At 41.9% G+C, this 22,061-nt stretch overlaps 1 long non-coding RNA gene across 1 annotated transcript in view; it reads right to left on the bottom strand.

Annotated features, from left to right (window-relative positions):
- Positions 1-4,727, bottom strand: part of LOC309670280 — a 45,283-nt gene extending 40,556 nt beyond the window's left edge. The window contains exon 1 of the long non-coding RNA XR_014268986.1: positions 4,636-4,727. This is a non-coding gene — a long non-coding RNA (uncharacterized lncRNA). The remainder of the gene's footprint in view (positions 1-4,635) is intronic.
- Between the last annotated feature and the right edge of the window lie 17,334 nt (positions 4,728-22,061).

Here is a 22,061-nt window from a genome sequence, read left to right on the forward strand (position 1 = left end):
CTGTCAGAGATCCTGAGGTAGCTTTGAGGAAACTGGCTTGTCTACATGGTACATAGCAATGCCATGCACGGAGGCTAGCTTACATCCCAGAGGCAATGTAGCTGTGTCTGTATAGCAAAGCATGCACAGTAATTAGCCCTGCCCCTGAGGATGCTGCGGGAATGGAGCTAATTAGGTATGCTGAGAGGCACCTCTGTTAATTAGCCCAGGGAGAACACAACAGCACTAACAGAGCTTCCGATCATGGCATTAGCTCAGGGATCTCTACAGTGTACTTGGCTGTGCAGCATAGCTGAGCCCACAAGCTCTTCTGAGCATCACCCTAAGAACCTAAATATCTTCTTTCAATCCAGTCTCAGCGTCTGACCCTGCTTTTGCAAGTATTCACAGTTGGCTTTTTTCCTTGATGGTAGGAAAATGAAGTAAATAAATAGATTCAAAAGAATGAAGAAAAAAGCCAGTATAAACCACACTACAATAATCCAGTATTATTAAATTCAGCTACAGGTAGCGACACGCCTGTAGGGAAGCACTGGATATTCCTAACCCATCTTGATAAAAGGCATGCTTTGGCTAGTGGTACGTGTTTTGCAAGCAGTGTATCTCTAAAGGTACTGTTAACGCAAGCCAACTCAGCCATAAATACAGACGACGGTGTATTAAGTTGTAATCGTGCAAGATTTTCCATTACATGTTCAGGGCTGAATGAAATCATTTAAGCACAGGCCCACACCTAGGAAAGATGGAGCTCCCGAGAGAGCAGTTTTCTCCTCTTCCTTCTCCCCTGGTTTGCCCAGGCGGGAGAACGGGGCTGTTCTGGCTTGTCCTTCTGCCTCCTCTCTCCAACAGACCCCTGGCTCGACAGCACCGTTGTCCGTAACTTTGCACGTCGTAGGTAAGGCTCTCCCCGCCCCTGCTGCTATCCCGCCTGGCTCCCAATGCTAAGCAACGTACACAGTTAGTCCTCTAACTTCCACGGGTTGCTATACAACAACGCAGGGGTAAATAACAGTCTGTCTCCCCTACAGCCAGCACAGATACCAGGACAGCGATCAGACTATTGTTAAGGAGCGTTTCCAAATGCCATTCCAAGCCCCATATCGTAGGTACGCATAAAAAGTTAATGCCTTTCAAAGAGAAAATGCGCAGGCTTTGTGTCGTTCTAGGAGGGGTTATTTTACGGCTCTTGTTTTTGAAAAACAGATCACAGTGATTTCCAACGATCTTCCAGGCACATGCATAAAGGCACCCAGTTCTTTCCCACACAGTTCAGAAAAAATGGTTTTGCACATGCGTAACTTCTGAACAGGACCCTAAGCCCTTAAGTCCTGGCTTGAGTTCTCTATCTGCAAAAAACGCACAGTGAAACTTTAAGTCAGCCTTTAGAGCTTATAATGTGGATCTGCTGGAACATTTGAGACAACCAAAATTTAAGAAAGTGGATATTATGAAATGATAAATACCAGAGAAGGCAGAGATTTCTTCTGGAATTAATGTGATTCCAGCAGCCATAATACTTAGGCTTCTGTTAAAAAAGGCTACCTTTTAGGTGTATAAAAGCAAAACATTTCAGGCTCTTATCTTTTAGGTTCCCAAGAATTTAGTATTTAGGATATGGAGGGTGGGTTGTGGGGCATAATATATTTTAAAATCAAAGTTCAGTGTTTAATCTTTACTTCGTATCCTTTAGAAAAAAAAAATGATCTTAAAAGTATGGTTTCTGTTTATGTAGCTTTATGATACTTGTCAAAATAATATAGTGTGCTATAGCATTTACTAATGCAAACTGGGATATCTCACGCAACCTTGACTTTACAACAGGGGTTCTGGATGTATACCAGACACACAAAATGGTCATTAACTTGATATGATATGGGAAAGGTGTTGAAGTGAATAACTTATATTGTAGTAATAGTGGTTCTGTCTATGGACATTTTATCTTGCCCTTGAACGGCAAAAAAATACTTTAACATGCCTTGTCTCCAGGCAAGTTTAAAGTGACCTAGAGTCTTCTCAGTTTCAGAGTTCAAAATCTGCCTCTCCATTTATACTTGGCCAGTGCTCAGACCAAGGCTGCGACACATCACATCGTCTCAGAGACTTAAAAAATAGAAGAGACTGAAATTCTAGGCAGGAGCATCTCCTGACTCTTTAAAAGACGATACTGTGTGCCAAAATAATGAAAATACCCCAGCTCTGTTTCCAACTGTATAAATAGCTCAGATTTTCAGTTTTACTGCCAGAGCTTGGCTAATACCCCTCAGGTTTGCCTGTCCAGTTTTAAATCTACCAATAACTGTTTTCTCCTCTTCTATCTATTCAAAACAAAACCTGAAGCACAAAGGTTATCAACTTCCAAAACCTCTTGTGCATAGGCAGACCCATAAGGTCTCTGTCAATGCACAACAGCTCATCATTCATTCTTATTATACTGGCGCATAAATCTTCTGAGTGACCAGGGAAACGGGAAGCTTGCTACCCTCATAACATTCCTTGCGTGCCTGCTGAAGGCGTTATGTCTATACGTTGCCCGCGATTCCCAGAAACAGAGTTAAGAATAATTCAAGATACATAATGAGGAATAGGAGGGAAGGGTGACCTGCATGTAAACTTTGACAAAAAGTCCTCAAAACTAATTGCTTGAGGTGGTTAGGAAAATAAGAAAAAACTGTGATGGTTATCGGTCTTACTTCTCAAAGGTTGACTGGGCTGAGTATAGTTTTGCATGCCATCCCCTCACTACTCCCTCCCCCCCCCCCCCAAAAAAAAAAAAAAGTGATTAACATTAGAGCTGAGGCTCATGGTTTTATACAATTTGGAAGCCCTTACAAATTTTCTAATGGGGGTGCTACATGGGCAACAGCTTCACATTTTTTGAGTTACCCTGCACTGACCTCTTCCAACAGCCCACAGAAATGAGAGATCCAGCAGGCAACGGGCTGACTGCCACGGAGCTACAAAGTCATCTGTGAGACAGAAAGGCTAAGCGGGTGAGCAGCAGCATGTCCAGGGTACAAACATGGCATTTCCCAAAACTCACACACTCCAGACCTGCCCGACATATCCATACAGACATAGCCCATTTCTTTTGTGCAAAGGAAGAGCTTCCATTTCATACAAAAAAAAACCCAAACACGTCTGCCCTCCAAACTCTTAGAATTATAAATAGTTTGAGTGACAAATACTTCTGTCACAGTGTTCAGGATACCTTCAAAAGATATCCCTAGCACTGTATGTGATTAACCATCGCCTGGCAGAGTTCACCCTTATAAATATATTCTGGATAAGCATGTTGGTTTGAACAAGAATTTGTCTGTCTGTGTCTAAAGGAAGAAGAGAAGAAGCAGGAAGGTAAGTTGTGTCAGTCCCTTGAACACTTTTCAAGCTGACTAGTATAGCTTGATATCTGGGCTTTGACAGTAATAAGAGAGTTAAATTCCTAAATGTTGTGCACTACGTTGCTCAACAGGTTTTATCACAGAAAAACTGAGTAGTCTTGATGAATGAAGTTTCATATAGGGTAATGTTTAAAAAAAAAAATTAGACATTATTTGCATAGATTGCATTAAGTTGCTTGTTTCCCACCCCTCCCAAGCATCTCAGTACCTTAGAAATAAATTATAGTCAGAGAGTTATTAAAATAAAATTAAAAAAGAAACCCAAACCAACCAAAAACCTGAAGTCAATCTCAAACCACAAGACAAAGCAAACAGTACTGTAGTCTATTCTCAGACCTCCTCGAAGTTAATCATATTCTAGTTGTCAAACAACCATGCATCTCCCAGCTGTCTTTTTTCCTGAAATTCTGCTATGGTGCCTTCCACAGACACATTAAATTATTTCCTCTTCAATATGTTAAGGGGGAAAAAAAAAAAGGCCAAAAAGCAAACCACCCTAAAGTCACATGTGTTTCTCTTTAAGAAAAAGGGTCTCCCCAGTTCAACTTAATAAGGAGAATAGTCCTCTGTTAATGAAGTCATGCTGTGATTTCAAAAGTATCTAGATTAGGAAAGCAGTAGTATTGGTAGCAATGTCATTGTCACACAAGGTAGAAATATTCCTTCTGACCCTTTTTTAATTCCAGCCTTCCTGGGACAGTGTTTCAACCTGTACAAACCAGATTCTTTGCTAAATATATAACTGTGTTGAGAAACACATCACTTCAGAGAAGCGCAAGGAAAGCTGTACGAAATACTAAGGTTTAAACTCTCTTTCAAAAATATTTGTTGTCTTTCCAACCCAATGGGAAGAACAAGGGAGATGAAAGGTTTGCAACAGCAGCTTGCCTCTGTTGGTAGAGCCTGAATAGGGGCTTTTGCCTGGTTTATTTTAAGTCCAAGCAGCTAGCAGCTGGAGTATGTCCCACATGCTAACACTTGGAATTCCCCCGGGAGAAGGTTTGTTTCAAATGTAACATTGGCCCTCCAAAGCTGGTGATCTTTCTGCTTTATTAAGTTGAGGTGCTCCATCATTGCCTCAAGTCTTGATGATAATACACCCATTCTGAGCGATCAAACCTCCTCGCCAGCTTCATATGAACTGTTTTTGATTTAAATGCAATCTATTAACAATATCTGCTCGCGCACACATACGCACCCCCGCCAGATACTAACAGACGCAGTCTTGCAGACTTACACAGCAGCTGTGACAACAACTGATGTCACCTCCTTTGCAGAAATTTCCACAAGTGTCTTCCAAAGGCCAAGTTAAAGGAGATAGAGCTTATCAGTTTCTTTAAAGTGCTCTGGATGAGACCAGTCCATGTGACCCCCTTCCCAGCCACGGGGGTGTGGTATGTCACGGCTCCCCTATCAGCTGGCACATGGCGGTGGGAGATATGAGACAGCAGAAAAGTAGTAGTAACAACATCACCCGGACTGCCGAAGACGGAACAAATACGCTGAGTAACTTCAGTGTGCGTGCACTCACTTTCCGAAAACAGGTGGAGGGTTTTCAGCCCTGACTTCTGCTTGCACATCCCGCTCGGCACAGATGGGTGGTAATGTTGCCAGCAACGCGTTGGAAAGGCTGTGGTTCATTAGCGTCCTATTAACACCTTCAGCAGTGAGTTGCAATTTTTTTTTTCTTCCCAAAGTTTTCCCCTCTTTTGAGTATTCTGTGAATATAAAGAAATTACTGACTAGCAGAGATATTTTTCCAAAAGCAATTCCTTAAAATAAATTCCCTGCCTCTGTTCTTACATCAGAAAAATTAGAGAATTTCAGAAGATACCCTCCTCAGTTTTACCACTGAAAACACTGAATGTTTCAGGTTTCCTTCACTGCCTTTAGTTATGATTAAACAATCAGTTGCAAAGAGTTAATTTTTAAGCTTTCACAATGATTAATTTTATTCAAAATATTAACCAGCCAATAACATATTAACAACAGCATATATTTAAATATTTGCAAAACACCTCATTTAATGCTTCATCTTTGCTAGGACAAAAAGGCACCTTATTTGCAGCAATTTAAAACCAGCCATATTATTGAGCATTGCATTTAATCAGCTAGTAATTTCCACTCCAGGGCTCTCTCAGTTTCCCTACCTGGGCCTGTTACCACAGAGAACAGCCTTAAACTCTTACCTCCAGCTAGTTATCATATTTTAGTTAACAGATGCTGGGAACGCACCTTTTTTTCTTTGTAAATGTACCCCTTCAATTCCTGAATTTATATGCGCTTACCCCTCCTGTCACTGTTCCGCTGTGCTTCATTAATAGTTTCCCCACAGTAAACTTTTCTGATTTTAAAAAGCTGGAAATATGCGGTGGGAATGAAATAAAATAAAATAAAATAAAATAAAATAAAATAAAATAAAATAATCTGCTGAGCAAAGATACGTTTCAGACTGCCTTTTTTTTTTTTTTTTTTTTTTTTTTTAACATTTCAGGAGTCAGGGGCTTGCCTTCCTCTTTGCAGCACAACCATTTGCTTTTTGCCTTGCTGTACCACTGGATATGTTGCATCAATATAGAATCATAGAATGGTTTAGGTTGGAAAGGACCTTGAAGATCATCGAGTTCCAACCCCCCTGCCGTAGGCAGGGACACCTCCCACTAGACCAGGTTGCCCAAGGCCACATCCAGCCTGGCCTTGAACACCTCCAGGGATGGGGCCTCGACAGCCTCTCTGGGCAACTTGTGCCAGTGCCTCACCACCCTCAAAGTGGAAAAGTTCTTCCTAATGTAATATATTCTTATAATTCTTATATTATAATATTCTTATAATGTAATATATGTAATATATTCTCCTTTGTTCTTTTTGTTTTTTTCTTGAGGTTGTCACGCCAATCTGCTTTTACAGATTCATACTTTGCATGCTCAGAATTCACCTTATATGGGCACTTCTTGCACCAGCATAGTTAGTCACTCTAGTTCACTTGGGCACGTCCCTTGTAAGTTGTGCTAGTGGTGCAAGATTTTCAGATTCTGGCATGCAGCAGTGCAAGGTATAAGTTCTGGATCTAGCACAGCACTGAACAGTTTTGTACATGGGTACTCAAGATATTGGTGGCAAAGATAGTAAGAAAAGCTGAAATTCAGTCTCACCCTTCTTCATGCCTGAGGTCCTTCCCCTAGCCCCACTACCAAATGTGGATTGACACCATTAATTTTTTTTTTTTTTCTTTTCAGAACATTTTTTGCAGTTCTACCAGATTGCCCCAATCTTACCGCAATCTCACACCCGTTAAGAATCTCACTGACTGGTCTAGCCAGCTCATATTGGATGAAAAAAATCTAGATCACCTTTACCCATTTCCTCTTTCAAAGCTAAGTGCCTGCAGATAGAACATAAGCTTTCTAGGGCGCGGAAAGCTTCTCATATTTCAACTATTTCGTTCCCAGCACAAAATTGTGGCTGGAACCTAGATGTTGGTGCCATCTTAATAATATTTTTTCAGGTGCTGGCCAGAGTTTTAAGAGATAGTTCCAGCAATGAGCATATTAGAGTAGCCAAGACACAGCTGCTCAAAACAGCAACATGCAGCAGTTATATGTGCAATGAAAAAAGACCTTCAAGAAAGCTATTGAGGACAGCTGCAGATCAGTCCTCCACAGGGTTCATTAGCTTTTTTCATCTTCTGTAAGCCAACCCCTGGGCGTGACTTTAGCAGATGATTAAACTGAAGATTTGTGTGTCATTGCACTCTCTTCAACTCCAGCTGCAACTTTTTATCCATGAAAGCACCAGGATTCATGATCCAGGATAGAATCCCTCCTATCTGTGATATTTCGTTGGCATGCTGGTTGCAGTCACTTCTCCCACCATCACCTATGTCTGAACTGTCTTTGGTTAAAGATCCTTAATCCTTGCTGGAACTGTGTAAACAGAAGCATGGATCACCAGCCACCTAAAATCACTTGTACGCCCTGGGCTATGGCAGACAAAAGAGGCCTTTCAGTATTCTCCCCAGCAAGTCTTCCACAGAGGCATGATGACTTTTGTGCCCAAGTTCACTTTAACTTTATGCTGTAGGGATGCTCCAAATGGTCCTGGTATGTACAGGACATATATATTTATATGTAATCCTGCCCATACAGATGGTCAGATGCCAGCTATGAATCAATAGAATTTATGAAGCTTTGCCGAAGGTACTCATAGCTGCAAGTTGCACACATGGGTGCTTTAAGTGCTAAAAAAGGCCCTGCTTTCTTCACACCTGAAGTATGGGCCCATAGCCCCTACACCTACAGAATTCACAAGCCAGTGCATGATAGCCTGCGCACAGGGAATTTTAAATGCAGACACATGACCTCAGATTCCACTCATAAAGGGTGATCTGTACTGCAGTGTTTGAGACCTACAAGTGCAAACACAGCAGAGGCACTACGGGGCTGATGTGAAAAAATAATTATTCTATGTAGAAAGGAAGTTGGCTTGCTTTGAGCAGAGGTGTTAATAGACTAGCCTTTTTCCCCAACACCAGCCTGCTTACCTGAAAATATGAAAACATCTACTGACGCAGAGTTGTATTTATTTGAGATGGGTATCATATCCCACACATGTTAAATGTCTTGCTGCATTTCAGACTAAGATGGTACTTAATCTGAATGCCAGTTATAAGAGTCATTTACTAAAAAATAAGCCTTGGACAACTGTGCTGCAATTTTAGTAATTTGGGGGCAGAGCGGTATGCAGTTCATAGTATACAAACAGGGCTGAATTTAAAAGAGCAGCTTCAGAATAGATACCTTCCCCCCTTCCACCGGGCTGGGGATAGTTAATAAGAGCTGGATCTTGAATGACAGTAACAAGATAGGGAGTTGGCACAGAGAAGACTTACTTCATCACAGAGATCCTCCAGAGTAAGAATAAAACCAGCGGCAACTGGAGCAGAGAAAAGAGGGAACGATTACAGAGATCTATGGTAGACAAGGTATTTGGGTCCCTCTCAAAGGCAGCATAACTGTTTCCTAAACAAGGTTTCTTCTCCTCCTCCTGTCTCCAAAATTTTCAATTGCAATCAATGGTAATTCCCAGGCAGCGGGAAGAGTGAGAACACTTGGGTATACACGGCATTAGTAAATTAAGCACTGGGCCATCAGCTGTTCTGGCTGCACCTGAGTAACATCCCCCTCACCTCCTGCTTTTCTCCATCAGCAGCAAATTGTTTCCTCTGCCAGGATAAGCATGCACATAGTAGGTCCCTAACCCTATAAAAATGAGTCGGGCCTGAAAATAGGCAAGACAAAGACCTATAGAAAATGTTTAAACTAAGTCAGACACTACTGAGACAACCAAGCAGTCGTGCAGCTGTGCCTGCAGGCTGGGTGGGATCCCAGTGAGACCACACTGAGGGAGCGGGACAACCTCCTCACCTGCTTTCCTTCCAGCTGAAACTGCAATAGGCATAAGCCAGAAAACACCTCACCAACAGCAATACAAATGTGAGTGTCTAGGAGTGAAGCTCTGTTGAGGTAAAGTAGGCAGCAGTGACCAAGAGCACTTGCTCTCCCAGCAAATCCCTCGTACCCCAGGGATGTGCAGGACAGGCATGGACAGGCAAGATAAAGTCTGCATCTCCTACCTTGCAGTCAAAGTATGTAGCTACTCCTGCTTGGTTCTGAAGCTCTTTTGGATAGACTTTGGGTAAGGATAGGAAAGGATAAACTGTGTTGTCTCAGGTTGGATACACCTTCCCTTACATTTTATTTCCAGCCTAAAGAGGTTTGGAAGAGGGTCAGTATCTAAGGTCATAAATTTGTCTCCTACGGTAGGAAAGTAGACATAAAGCTGCTAGGACACTCAGTGGAAGATGCTGCTGGTCAGATGCTGATCTGTAAGGCAGGGGGTCCCTGGACATCCACACCCCAGTGGAATTCCTCCCATAACTGCTTCCTTAGGACTCTATTGTCCCTTGTTTTAGCATCTCTGCAATAACCCAGATCTAGAAGAGGAAAGGGGGGAAAAAAAAAATAATGACATTTGCATCATGTACTTCTATCTATGTAACTCTTACATCTGCTTCTATGAATTGATCCACCTACTTTGCTCCTCCCAGAACTTAGACTGTCTGCCCTTCAAGGGACGACTTTGCTTTTGCTCTGTTTGTGGAAATGGGTGTGTGTATTTGGTTGTGTTTAGTTTTTTAGTGCCGGTTTTATATGCTCTAAAATAAGTTGCAAGGCTGCTTGCTTTATGGAGCTACACTACATAAAGAAATAATTTCTCACCTACAGCCCAAGGCAGATCATGCAAGGTCATTTGCTAAGATGTTGGAGTGCTAATATGTGGTATGCATGGGCACCTTTTACATGTATCATCCACACCTACTTGCCTGGAAGCAAATCAATAACTCCCTACACCAAAGCTCATGTTTGTCTACTCTTATTAGAGGTGGGATGGTGCCCTAAGGACGGCCACCGGCATTCCATTACTTAGGATCAGCGCCTGAGCAAAATGGAAAGGCTGCTAAAAATAAGCAACATTTGCTCATTGGTATAAATAACAAAAGCGAGAGAGAAAGAAAAACAGAAAGAGAACAAGACGAAAATGAAAACTGGCCCCAGACCAGGCCTTGCAGACTGACTAGTCACCTCCTCATTGCCAATTCTGTCACCATCTCCAGTATGGGCGAGATACTCGCCACTGCCAAGTGCCCTCAGCTTCTTTCCTGGGAGGACCATTACTTGCAGATTCTCAGTGGGCCTGAGCACAGGAGGTAGCTCCCACAGCACACGTGTCTTTCCCTAAGAGGTTCGGGGCTTGGGCATATTGAAACAAGGAGGCAGCACTTCACAAGCCAGCACACAATGCCAATGTGATCCCTGCAGTAGCTTGTGAAGCAAGTATTTAGTTTATCTCTGTTTCGTTTATAAAGGGAATTATTTGGCGGGGGGGCAGGGAGGAAGGGTTGCACTCCCATAAAGCTATCATCATTAAAAACTTTATCCTCTCTTTATTAAAATAGAAATAACTTTTGGATCCCCGGTTTTCTAACAGACTTCCCTAGCAAATAGTTCCCAGAGCACACTTGGCTGCCTATTCTCAAGTACTAAAGTTGAGAAAGCTAAGAAGTGCCTGTCTATATTTGGAGGAAAATAAGACGACTGGGCTAATTAAAAATTCACCCTTGCCCTGTATGCCTAAAAGCACTGCACACCCCTATGGCACCAGACGTTTCAGAGTGCGCTGCCCTGCCATACAACTGGGAAGTTTAAAGTCAGGTATGCTTCTGGTTACTTTTCATTTTAGGCTGTCATTAATAAAAAGGAATAATAATTGGGAACCAGCTCCCAAGTAGCAGACTCGATTTTTCCTCTGCTTCTATTTCATGTATTCTATTGTAATAAAGCACACACACACAAAAACTCTATTAGCCCTACAATTAAACAAATAACGGTATTAACAACTCCCACTCACCACCTTAAGCAGGTTTAGCTGGGAGAGCTGAAGCAGCTGTCTCTGTCCTGTGTCTCTGCCAGAGGTCACCATCCTGCAGCGGGATCAGCTGATCCTCCTGGATAAACTCCTGAGCAAGTGCAGTCTACAGGCTGCAGCATTAACATAAACCACCTCCAATTTCAGTTTACTCTGGCAGTAACCTCCTAGAAAAATAAAAGGGAGGAAACCTAGGGCTGGTAACTGTTTCATCTCTTAGTATCAGATAAATCCACCTTTGATTACATTTCAAAGCCCTAAAAAACAGAACAGTCAAGAGGTTTATAATAATGTTCTGGCTTGCCATGAATTAACATGAATTCTTGTAATGAAAAAGGTCACTAGCATAACCATTGAAGCTCTTATTTTAGCAGTGTTAAGAAAGGGCCTCTAAAAGTTTATCCAGGTATGCGTAGAGTTTAAACATTTTCAAAAATAGCTATAGCTGCTAACTCTATGAAATTATTTCCAAACCTAGGACTAGGACAAATTTGGGTATGTCCATATGGCTCCAACCGTGTTGCAATATCCAAGCTATCGTAGCTACAATATGAGTTTTCAAACAGTAGAAAGATGAGAGAAGGACAAGGTTTCTACTCCAGTGAGGTTATTTTTCATGTCAGATCAACAGATGACTGGCTCAAAAGCTATCAATTTCTCTCTGGCATCCAAAGTGGAGATACAAATACTTATAGTGCATTTGCTTACTGGTAACTATAGAGAAAACAGCAGGTGGTTACAGTTCAGTTTCTGGTGCACACATTTCACACTGTCAAATTCACACAAAACACAGGAAGATGTTGGGTTTGAGTAACGTGTGAATGAGGAGAGCGCTAAACAGTAAGTATACCTTGAAAGCAGGAAAATGATACAAAAGGAGTGCCACGGTCTCCACAGTGCTGGGAGTGTGTGCAAGAAGAGAAGATTAACAAATGAGGGCAAGATTTATTATGCTTAGTATGGAGTGTGATGCTAAGGCTTTTGAGGCTGGGAGGTGGGGGCAGACTGAAACAATGAAGAACTTTCAGAAGGAGAATGGTTGGTGATATCCGGGAGGGTTTTGCTTTACAGCACTTGAACCACACTTATCTAGCTGCAATACCACAAAGCCCTCGTATAGATGCATTGTGCTAAGATGAGAGGACCTTCTGTTGTGGCTTTCACCGCACTTGTCCTAGCCTCCTACGTAGAGTTCGCGCTGATACGGCTCCAGCTAGCCCCAAGACATCAAACCCTGACACAACTACTTCACGCACCTCTCTCACGTCGCCCTTCCGAACAGCACGGGCAAGCCCTTTTCCTCCCGGTCACGTTTGTAACCGAGAGTTTCCCTGCAGCTAAGGCAAACTCCGAGTAGTTATATCTGTATAGAGACGAGCAGGATCTGGTGTCTAACAGGTAAACCCTGCCCAAAGTCAGCCTCTAAAACCGCCATGCTACGTTTTCAGGACTATCTTATTTAAATGATCTAGAAACATTGTAAGTACGAGACAGGAGGAGAGGGAGTGTGACACTGCTGGCTCGAGGCACACGTGGCAAGGGCAGGCGCGGAGCCAGCCAGCTCCCGAAAGGCAGGGGAGCCAGCCCCGCTCCAGCCCAAAACAGCTCTCCCTGCTATTCCCGTCACGGGCCGCTCCGCAGAGCCTCTGCCAGCCCGCGGAGGAGGGCACAGGCACATGATAAGGATAAGCAGGAACTGAAACGAGATGGCACCGAATTAATTCCCCTGTGCGTGACCTATGCACTAGATTTTCTGGCATCTCGAAAGGCGCAAAGAGAAACGCACTGGAGTAAGTAGGGCCCTGCGTCAGCAAAACGCTTCATTTCTCACCTGAAACACCCAGGTTGGCGGAGCTGCAAAGGTAAGGATTACTCACCGTTTCCAAGTGCGGTACCCACGTGTTTAAGACATGACTACGAAGGAGCAGGCAGAGTATTCATCTCGCTTTCCTTTCCTCCTTCTTTAAAATAACTTAAGAGTGCACAATGAAGATGTGAGAGATGCCATTTCTGCTCTCAAAAAATCAGGGCAGGGAGAAGGAGTCCAGTGATTTATTACCAGGCAACACATCTACTATGAAACACTGTGAATGACCAAAGAGCAAATACGATGACATCATCACAAGTACGAATAAAGTAAAAACTGAAGAAGAAAAGGCTTTCTCTTCAGCTTGCCTAGCGAGAGTAGTTCAATCAAGCAAATAGAAAAAAAGTCTTGACAATTGTATTCAGTTAAGAATTGGGGAAGATCTGTAAATACACTTAAAAATGAAGGTCACCAAATCTGACCTGTATTGTTCAGCCAATGAAATTTCCTCCACTTACACTTTTGTCTATGGCTTTTTGCTTGCTGCAACTTTTTTATTGAATATGTCAGCCAACAAAAGGAAATAGCAAAACCAGAAAGGAGACAAGGCATTCTTTTTCTGGGAAACTGGAAACTAATTCAGCAAAGTGGGTCAAAGGAAATGCTGAAAAATACAAACCCATCCTATGGTTTAACTTAAGCCAGAAAGTACCAGCCTACACACAGTTTTTGTGGCACTTAATAGATACTTCAAATTTGGTTTAGAAATCAATAGAGAGAAAGTAGAACAGTCACCCAATGTGGATAAATAGGCCACAGCATTTGGGACTCTGGAAAAGGCTATTCCAATAAAATAATATAGTGGCAAACATGCATTTGCCGAAGATCCTACAGGTCCCTTTCCATCAAGAAAGACTCGCACTGAGAAATGCAGGAGCCTGTTACCTGTTTATCCACTAAAGCTGCAGGTTAAAGAGAGGTACCTGACAGAAAGTTAGGGCAGGAGGGGGCTGGAGATCAGGAGAAGCTCCAATGACAAACCATCTCCCTACTTTAAATGAGGCTGATGGTGGCTTTAGTTGCATCACAAGGGAGCAAAGCAACGGAAGAAGCCCTCCCTCACAGCTGGATTAAGAGATGGTAAACAAGGTGGATTTGTCCATCTCCGTAGTCCTCAGGGAGGAGAAAGCAGCTAAACCAGGAAACAAGAAGAATAAAAGGGTGGTAGCAGAAAGGAGTAGGGGAAGAAGGTTGAGGGTTTGGAGGAGGGATTACCTAGTCCAAGAACGTACCACTGGGAAAGGTTCCAGCTGGCTACAAGCATCACCACCTACTTGCAGGCTGGCTGGTTTGGACCAGGCTCTTCTGGGGAGCACTGTGAGCAGCAATAGGTGCACTAGAGAGGTGGGGAGGCCTCATCACAGGCTGTTTTGTCAAACTCTGTGGCGCTCCATGGCTGTGTCTTATGCCAGCTTTCTCCCTCAGAGCAAGTTTCAAGGCGAAAATGTTTGCAGCGAGTAAAACCTTTGAAGGGAAACGGCAAGTACTGAGGAGGATTGTTTGCAGCCATCAGACTTGTGCCCTATTTTATGCCTACAAATGCAAAGTAAATGAGAGGTGATTTGGCAATGGTGCGAAGAGGCTGTCCCTCTGAAACGCCAACCTTTCCCTCAGTTTCAGGCTATGCCATGCCTCCTATTTTACTTTCAAACAGCTAACTGGCAGAGAAATCCATGATGTAAGCTAGTAACTACACAAAATTAGCTCTAGCCAACTGTGAATTTATTTGTTCTTTCTATTTGCAGCCTCTCCTTTGCTGAAACATAAAACTTGGTACAAGTCAGCATATTTCACCACATTTAAAATTATAACAACAAGGGCAAAGGCACAAATAAAAATATCACTAATGCAAAAGATTAACAAAAATCCAGTCTAGGGACAATCATGGCAGCAGAGCAATTTAGTATACCTGAACTACTTTACTGCCATCTTTCGTATTCTAGTTCTAGTCTAGCCTTTCTACTGTCAAAAAAAAAAAAAAAAAAAAACCAACCAAAAAATATAATCTCTTCCTATGGATTATATAAAAATAAAAAAAAAGAAAAAAGAAACAACAAAAAAAACACCACACCCAAACAACCCACCAAACTAACCATTCTTCATGCTGATTTGTGGAATAAGACTTTTTCTGCAAGCTTTAAGTAGGTCTATGTGATTAACAGCAAAATAAACACCACTTGCCAAATAAACCTGCACTAATCTAATCTAACAGCATCTAACCACTCTCCGTGTTTCCCTATTGTTATACCCCATGGAACGATTCTGCTAGCCCTCCCCTAAACCCGATGCTTCCTGTACCTCCTGCATCTCAAAGGCATGCAAATGAATCCGTAACAGCTTTTCCCCCTTCCTTGACACATACACTTTTTTTACTTTTCTTTTCTTAACAGGCTAGAAGCAAACACACATGTATTTATTTACATTGTGATAGTCTCCAAAGGCTCCATCCAGCGCTGTGGTTAAAGCAAACAACCAATCAGCAAAGCAAGTCCAGAGTTCGAGCAGCAGCAATCACTGCGCTGAGCTGAGCTCATCCGCTGGCAAACTTCGGCGTGCGGCTACCTGCAAAACAGAGAAGTGCTCACTGGACTCCAGCAGCACTGCAAGGTATAATTGCTTCCTCCACTAAATTGTTTGGCATTTAAATAATGGGAATGTATTTTCTCTTAAGTAGGGTTCTCTACCCTTTACATTGTCATAAAAACTGATTTCTGTCACCTCCATCGATATATATGAGCTATTGCGATTAGGCACAACCTTTACTCCCAGTCAGTTAAATCTATGCGGATAGGTCATGCGTTATTAGACCAAAGCCAGAAAACACAGCCAAATGGAAGTATGGTTTCTTAACTTAGATAAGATTAAACAAACAAAAAAAAAAAAGGTCAAGGGCAGCATTTTCAAACATAAGGGCAAACAATAGGCCCCTAAATTTGTACTGGGTCACACTAACTGAAGCCCCATCCTTCTTTAGAAATCTATTTCAGCTAAATAGGATCGTTCTGGTTTAATAAGTTCTATTTTGGTTAAATCCCTGACAACATACCTATGAAGCAGTCTGCAGACTTTGAACAGCAGAGCACAGCACATAGTTCCACCAGGACTCCCCACCACCGGAAACTACGGGGCTGTCACTGTTGGTTGAGATATACTTGTGTCCCCTTGCCATGCAATTACTTACTGCAAATCTTAGTTACTCCAGTAATCAGCCTACACAACTTACCTTGCTGCGCAGAGCACATCCTGACCAAATAACCATGGAGTCACTTTTTCTTCCTGGTTGTGCGATACAGCTTCTGAAAACGCATCACTTCAGGACGGAATAGAAACAAAACAGCAAGGCTGGCTCTAGCACAAACCAGAGGACTGCCCCTCCCAGTCTCCACATCGTCACACTGGGCTGTAAAAGGTGACAGTCAAAACAGCAAGAGCTGTCAAGGGTTACTTTTTCCATGGTGTTTACCTAGTGGGAATCTTTAAGAAAATAAACCCAGGCTTCAGGTGAGACTGTGTCAGTAATATTAGGCAGGGGTCACTGAGGTGCCCTGTCCCCGCTTAAAAGAATTTAAGCTTGCATTTGTATTGGAGGAGGTAGAAGGTAGGAAACTTGCAGCTGAAAATAGAGATTATTCCCAAATTTTGAGGCCAAGAAATGGCTACCAGCTGAATACAAAAGACCTCTCCCCTTCCCTAATGAATCAAAACAGACATTTCAGGAAAAGTGGGCACCTCCAGATGTTCTCCTGAACCACCTGCAAATATCCAAGCATATTTAAGCTGAGCTTTAAGCAGATGTCTGGCAGACAGCGTCATCCCACTCTTGCAAGCAATTCACTGTGTGGCCTTAAATAAATCACTTGCATATGATCAGCACTCGAGAAGAAGGTTTTCTGCTCCTTTTCTTTTCATGTATGGAGGCGCTATATGAAAACAGGCAGAAGAATTGGCTGTTATAGCCGGGGGGGGGAGTTGATATTTATTTATAGGGAATCTTCATTTTCTTTGTTTTGGAAAGAGATTTTTAAATGAGATCACTGTACCACAAAAGACCACTGTGAGAAAGGGGAATTTTCAGTTGGCCCTGGTGACAGGTAATATTCCAAAATAACACAAATATCTGAGAAAATATTTGAAGACAAGCTTTCATTAGAGAAAATTAGGGATTGCCATAGCTCAGAAAGAAGAGAAGCAGCCATCTAAGAGCTTGACAGAAAATATAGTGTTCCTCTCCCTTGCATTTGAAGGTTACCTTTACTGTTGGCGAGACTGTCCCTCTGCAGAAGGGGTGAGCAAACAAAAATGCATCCCATATATCTGCTGATCTTCTGTACTTAAGTTTCCCACAAGGTTCCTTGGGTTTTCCTCCCACTTATCAGCTATTTATACTGCTCTGCACGTCCAGAAACCAGTTAATTGGTATCAGTAGAGCATGTACACGTCTATAACCTAACCCAACTAGTAAAAGATGACTCTGCCTGTAGCTCTGCTTTTAGGAACTGCCGTTTGAACTAGGCAGCACCGAGGACGGATCAAAAAAACCCTGGGTGAAACGCGAGGTAGGTTACAGCTGGATAGTAAAATGAAATTGGGTTTTCTGAGGCCCCTTTCCCCACAGCCCCGGCGCTGCGCTCCCCAGGTGCTGCCCTCATGCCCTACAGATACTCATGAGCTGCAGTACAAAGCACAGTTGGCAGCTAATTTGGATTTAGCCATTTCGCACTTGCAAGCCAGGGATTCAAAGCCAAATACCCCGGCCCCCTCCTTACTTTCCAACACAGAAACAATTTAAAACAGATCTAACACCTATGTAGTACTGATTTGGTTATCTTCAAAATCCCCATTGTTCCGTTTAAAGAGCATATCCTCCTAGAATAGCCTCCTTTTGATAAACAACTCCTCCTGCATGTCAGCCAAGCAACAGTTTTGGTCTTTATCACAAGTGGACCAGCAGCAGAAACAGTGTGTGGCGAAGCGGGGGAGGAGGGGGTTTTAGCTGAAAATAGAGTTCATTGTCAGCTGGACTTTAGACTCAGGTTTTTAAATAGGTTTTGGAATGTGGATATGAAGCGGTTAAAAGAACCCTACCTCCAGCCCTTAAAGGAAGGAATGTCTAGTCACACGCTTAAAAGCATCGTAGGACCTCAGGTAATGGGGTCGCTTGTGCGTTGTGCACAGAAGTTTCTTGTAGAAGAAGGTCAAAATACACAGGAAGCAAAATATTAATTCCGCGGGAAACAAAAAATAAATTTCTTAAATAAAAACACATAACTCTAAAGAACCTGTTTTAAACAAACAGTTTCAAAAAGGGATGGTTAAATTTAAATGCCTATTACAAAAAAGCCCACAAACATAAAACTACAAATATAATTTTTAAAAGTTATATAAGCCAGAGACTTTTGTGCCTTTTACACAGTTTGTAGGAAATTAATAAAGTTGCTACAAATTATAGATTTTTTTTTTTTTTTTTTTTTTTACATTCCATGTATGCACCTGGGGAAATGTGACCATTTCTGGTGTTTATTTTATGAAAAATATCATTGGCATGAATCTATAATGACACTACATAGTTTGATTGTATATTTTACTTCAAATATCCCCTCAGCATGGCTGAAAATAGTTTTACTTTTTCAATTCTCAGGACTAGTTGGTATAAGGGCGTGATGAAAACACTCAAAAATCTTCCACAAAAGAAAATAAAACTCTTATTTTGCGTGTTCCATTAAGAGCAAGCTACCCTAAGAAAATCGATCTTTGAAAAGCTGATATGACTGACTTTAGTAATCACCAGCACGTGTGGGAAACAGTAAAATGAAAAAAAGGCGTGTCCAAACACAAAAAGTGATGACCAACGTAAAATACAGGCTAAATACCGTTTATAGTCTAGCTTCTGGAAACCACACAACTCTTGGAATATCCATGTGTTTTGCTAGCAACCGCATAAAACGTTCCTGTAGTTAGAGAAGAGGCAGTATTCCTATCGTATTCTTATGTTAAAAAAATGCTCTTCGGTCCACAAGCCGCCACATCACTTTGTTCTAAAATGTTTGCTGAAAAGCCGTAAGTGGCCCAAACAACACAAACTTCAACATCTTCAGCAGTGCTATCTCCTGTCAGGGCTAACTGACAGCACACCCGGGCCACGGGGTGACCCCAGCTCACACAAACAGGCGAGACCTCGGATAAGACGGTTGAATTTGGAAAACGCTGGCGGTCGGCGCTGCCTCGTTTCTAGGTTTCCCACAGATAGAGCATCTGGGCAGCGTTAACTGTGGCATCCTGTAAACACTGGCTGGATGATAATAGAGTATAGCGCAGGCAACAAAGTGACTGTGTAAGACTGTTTTCCTCTGTTTTGGTGGTAATCAGATGGCATAGCCAAATGTTGTGCCTGTGGAAACGAGCTCTGGAAGTAGTTAAAGAAGTGTTTACAGCACAGTCTGCAACAGATAAGGAGACAAGATGTTCTTCAAAAGTCAGGAAAACCTATCTAAGCATAAGGTTTTTTTCTTCTGTTCAACACCAAGAGCCACAGACACCACAAACGCAATTCCAGCCAGACAATTGGACTGGCTTTTCAGCAGATTTCCAGCGTTAGGGGCCAGCAAAGCCTTGGTCCACATATGGCAAAACTCCCCACTGGTCAGAGGTGACAGAAGTTCTCAAAAATTCTTACGTATAAGTCAATAAACTTTTTAGATCTTGCCATTTCTATTTAAATAGGCCAATCACAGCCTATATATACATACATATACGCAAATCATCAAATGAGATAGGAAAAACTTGAATATAATTGTGTCATTGATAGGAAGGAACTAATGCTGATTTTCTTTTTACTACTGAGTTTTTCTGCATCTTGGTGGCAAACATAAGATATTGCCTCAATTGAATTTTCTACAGAAATACAAGTTAGTGCCGTTCATTCAAGGGTCCATACTAAGAAATGAGCGGCAGCAAGGAATCGCAATCAGTGAACTGATCTTCCTCCCATTTATGATCATCTAACTTCCTTGTAACAACTACAGTAACTGCTGCTGCTGCTGCAGAACATCTGCTTTAAATCCGTTTTGGCTAGCCTTTGCTGCACTTTGGTGGTTGAACGGAGGAGGATGACTTCTTCATGTGAGCAGTCTCCAGAAGTTCTACCTGGACTGCTGACGAGCACTCACCCACAGTACGAGAGCCTAGTCTGTGCAGCTCATTGAAAATTTCATAATTTGTTAAAGATGCACTAAAGGAAACTAAGTAACTCCGATAAATACAACAGTTGTTTATGCTCATAAGAACCGAGAAAGCTGCTATTATAATGAGGACAGTTGGCATTTTACCTTCATCTCGGATTCAACTGCATGAGAAGAGATACAAACTATCTACTCCTGCAGAGACTCTTGCTTTCACGAGTTTGGGGGTTTTGTTTGGTCTTTTTTGAAACTGAAATAAAGCATACGGTATGGTTGTTCTCCATGTAAAGGAAGATAAATGCTTTCCATCTTTTAAAGTCAGCTACAACTGAAAGGAGCTTAAAGACCAAAAAAGGAGAAAAGCAATAGATTTCTTTTTAAGGGAAAATAATGGATTTACCTAGTAAAGGAAAGATTTAAATTTAAGGACTTTGAGCAATATTGCTGGAAAAAAAACAGTCCATGCTGTCTATCATGCAGCAGAGTGAAAAACATGCACGTAGCAATTATGTGCAGATATGTCACTGAGGAAACCTAATACTGTGTTATGGAATTAAACAGAGAGATGAAAATTAGCTGCAAACTGAAGGTGGGGAGGAACAGAGTCCAATTTTGGACCTAGGGCTCTGACAGCATGCATTAAGTATTCAGAATACAAGCTCAGGATCGTCAAGATTGCTGTGAAGGGAATCTAGGTTCATTTCAATGACACAGAACAACTCCTTTCAGGAAGTCAAATCATACTGCAGAAAAGTAGAGCCACATCAGATAGCAGAGGGGGTTACAGCAAAAAGAGAGTCCCCTGTTCTCAGTGCTCCTTGGTGTAGCTTCTACAAAATAAACATTTTTCTCCCACTTTCCCTTACTTTTCTTTTTAACAAATTTGCAAATGCTTATGAAAAGAAAACAGAGACAAGATTGCATCTGGTTTGTCTATGGCGCCATTTGTTGCTATAGGGAGACTACTTGGAAAAGGTGATGAGTGGTAAGTTGGTGAATGATATTAATAGAGAAACAATAGACAAATTGCTCTCAGTGCTGTGGTTAACCCTTTAGTGTTCACATTTTGGTTTCTCCCTCTTCTCTGGGAGGCCCAAGCAGAGGATAATAATTACATCTCCCTGCACAAGCTGCTGATTGTTTTCCGCCCCAAAATGTTAGCATTTTTCTCCTTTTCACTTCCATGAGCACTATGTAGTAAAAACATTTTTGGAAGCCACGGGGGAAGCAACCCACTGAAATGTTCTTTTTCTTTTTTTTCCTGATTCGGGTCCTTAAGCAGAACTGAACAACATTTCAGACTTTAATAAGAAGGATGATTTGTACCCTCAGCACAAGTCAAACACCATCTAACGTGGTATTTTCTCCTGAAGGTGTAGGTATAGAATGCATAGGTTTTAAAGGAAAAAATGCCACCACTGGAACCCACCGAGCCGAGAGCCGAAACATGCAAACCACTAAGTACTTACTGTAAAGATGTAACTTTGATGAATGCAAAAAGCATCCCTTCAAGAGCCTTTAATAAAGAAAAAAAAAAAAAAAAAGGCCACATAGAAATGATTTGCAGTTTCCCAATGAGCACATCAATTTACTTAATTAAATATTGCTTTCAAAGTTTCAGTTACAATAGCTCTTGTCCCTTGCCAGTTGCAGTGAGAAAGATACATTGAACAAGGATGTCAGCTGAATACTAGGCATTGATATTAATGCCAACTGTCCAAAGCCCTGCCAAGTCGCTGACGTTTAGAGCGAGGACTCCCTCGTTTTCAGCTCTTTTTAAGGCTTTGTCAAAGTACTGAAATTCTAGGAGCCCATTTTTGTGCATTTTGCGGAGACATACAAGACCGTTTATTTTCAAACAGGACAAGATCCCTCTCCCATGCTGAGGTTTTTTTAATGGAAAGCGTTTGTGTCACATACTGTTTTCGTTTTCATTGCTGACTACCAGATTTTGGTCCCACATTTTGTTTCATTAGGTTTAAGCTCACTTTGCAAGTGCGCTCATATCTTAATTACGATTTAAAAAAAAAGATTCCCTCCCTAAAAATGCCAATCGTTCTCTGAAATGAATCTCTCACACTCAGATCGATACAGAGAGACACCTACATTTTTTTTCCTGGTTTCTCATTTCTG

The sequence above is a fragment of the Vanellus vanellus genome (assembly GCF_965231255.1).
Source record: "Vanellus vanellus genome assembly, chromosome: 3".
Lineage (NCBI taxonomy): Eukaryota > Metazoa > Chordata > Aves > Charadriiformes > Charadriidae > Vanellus > Vanellus vanellus.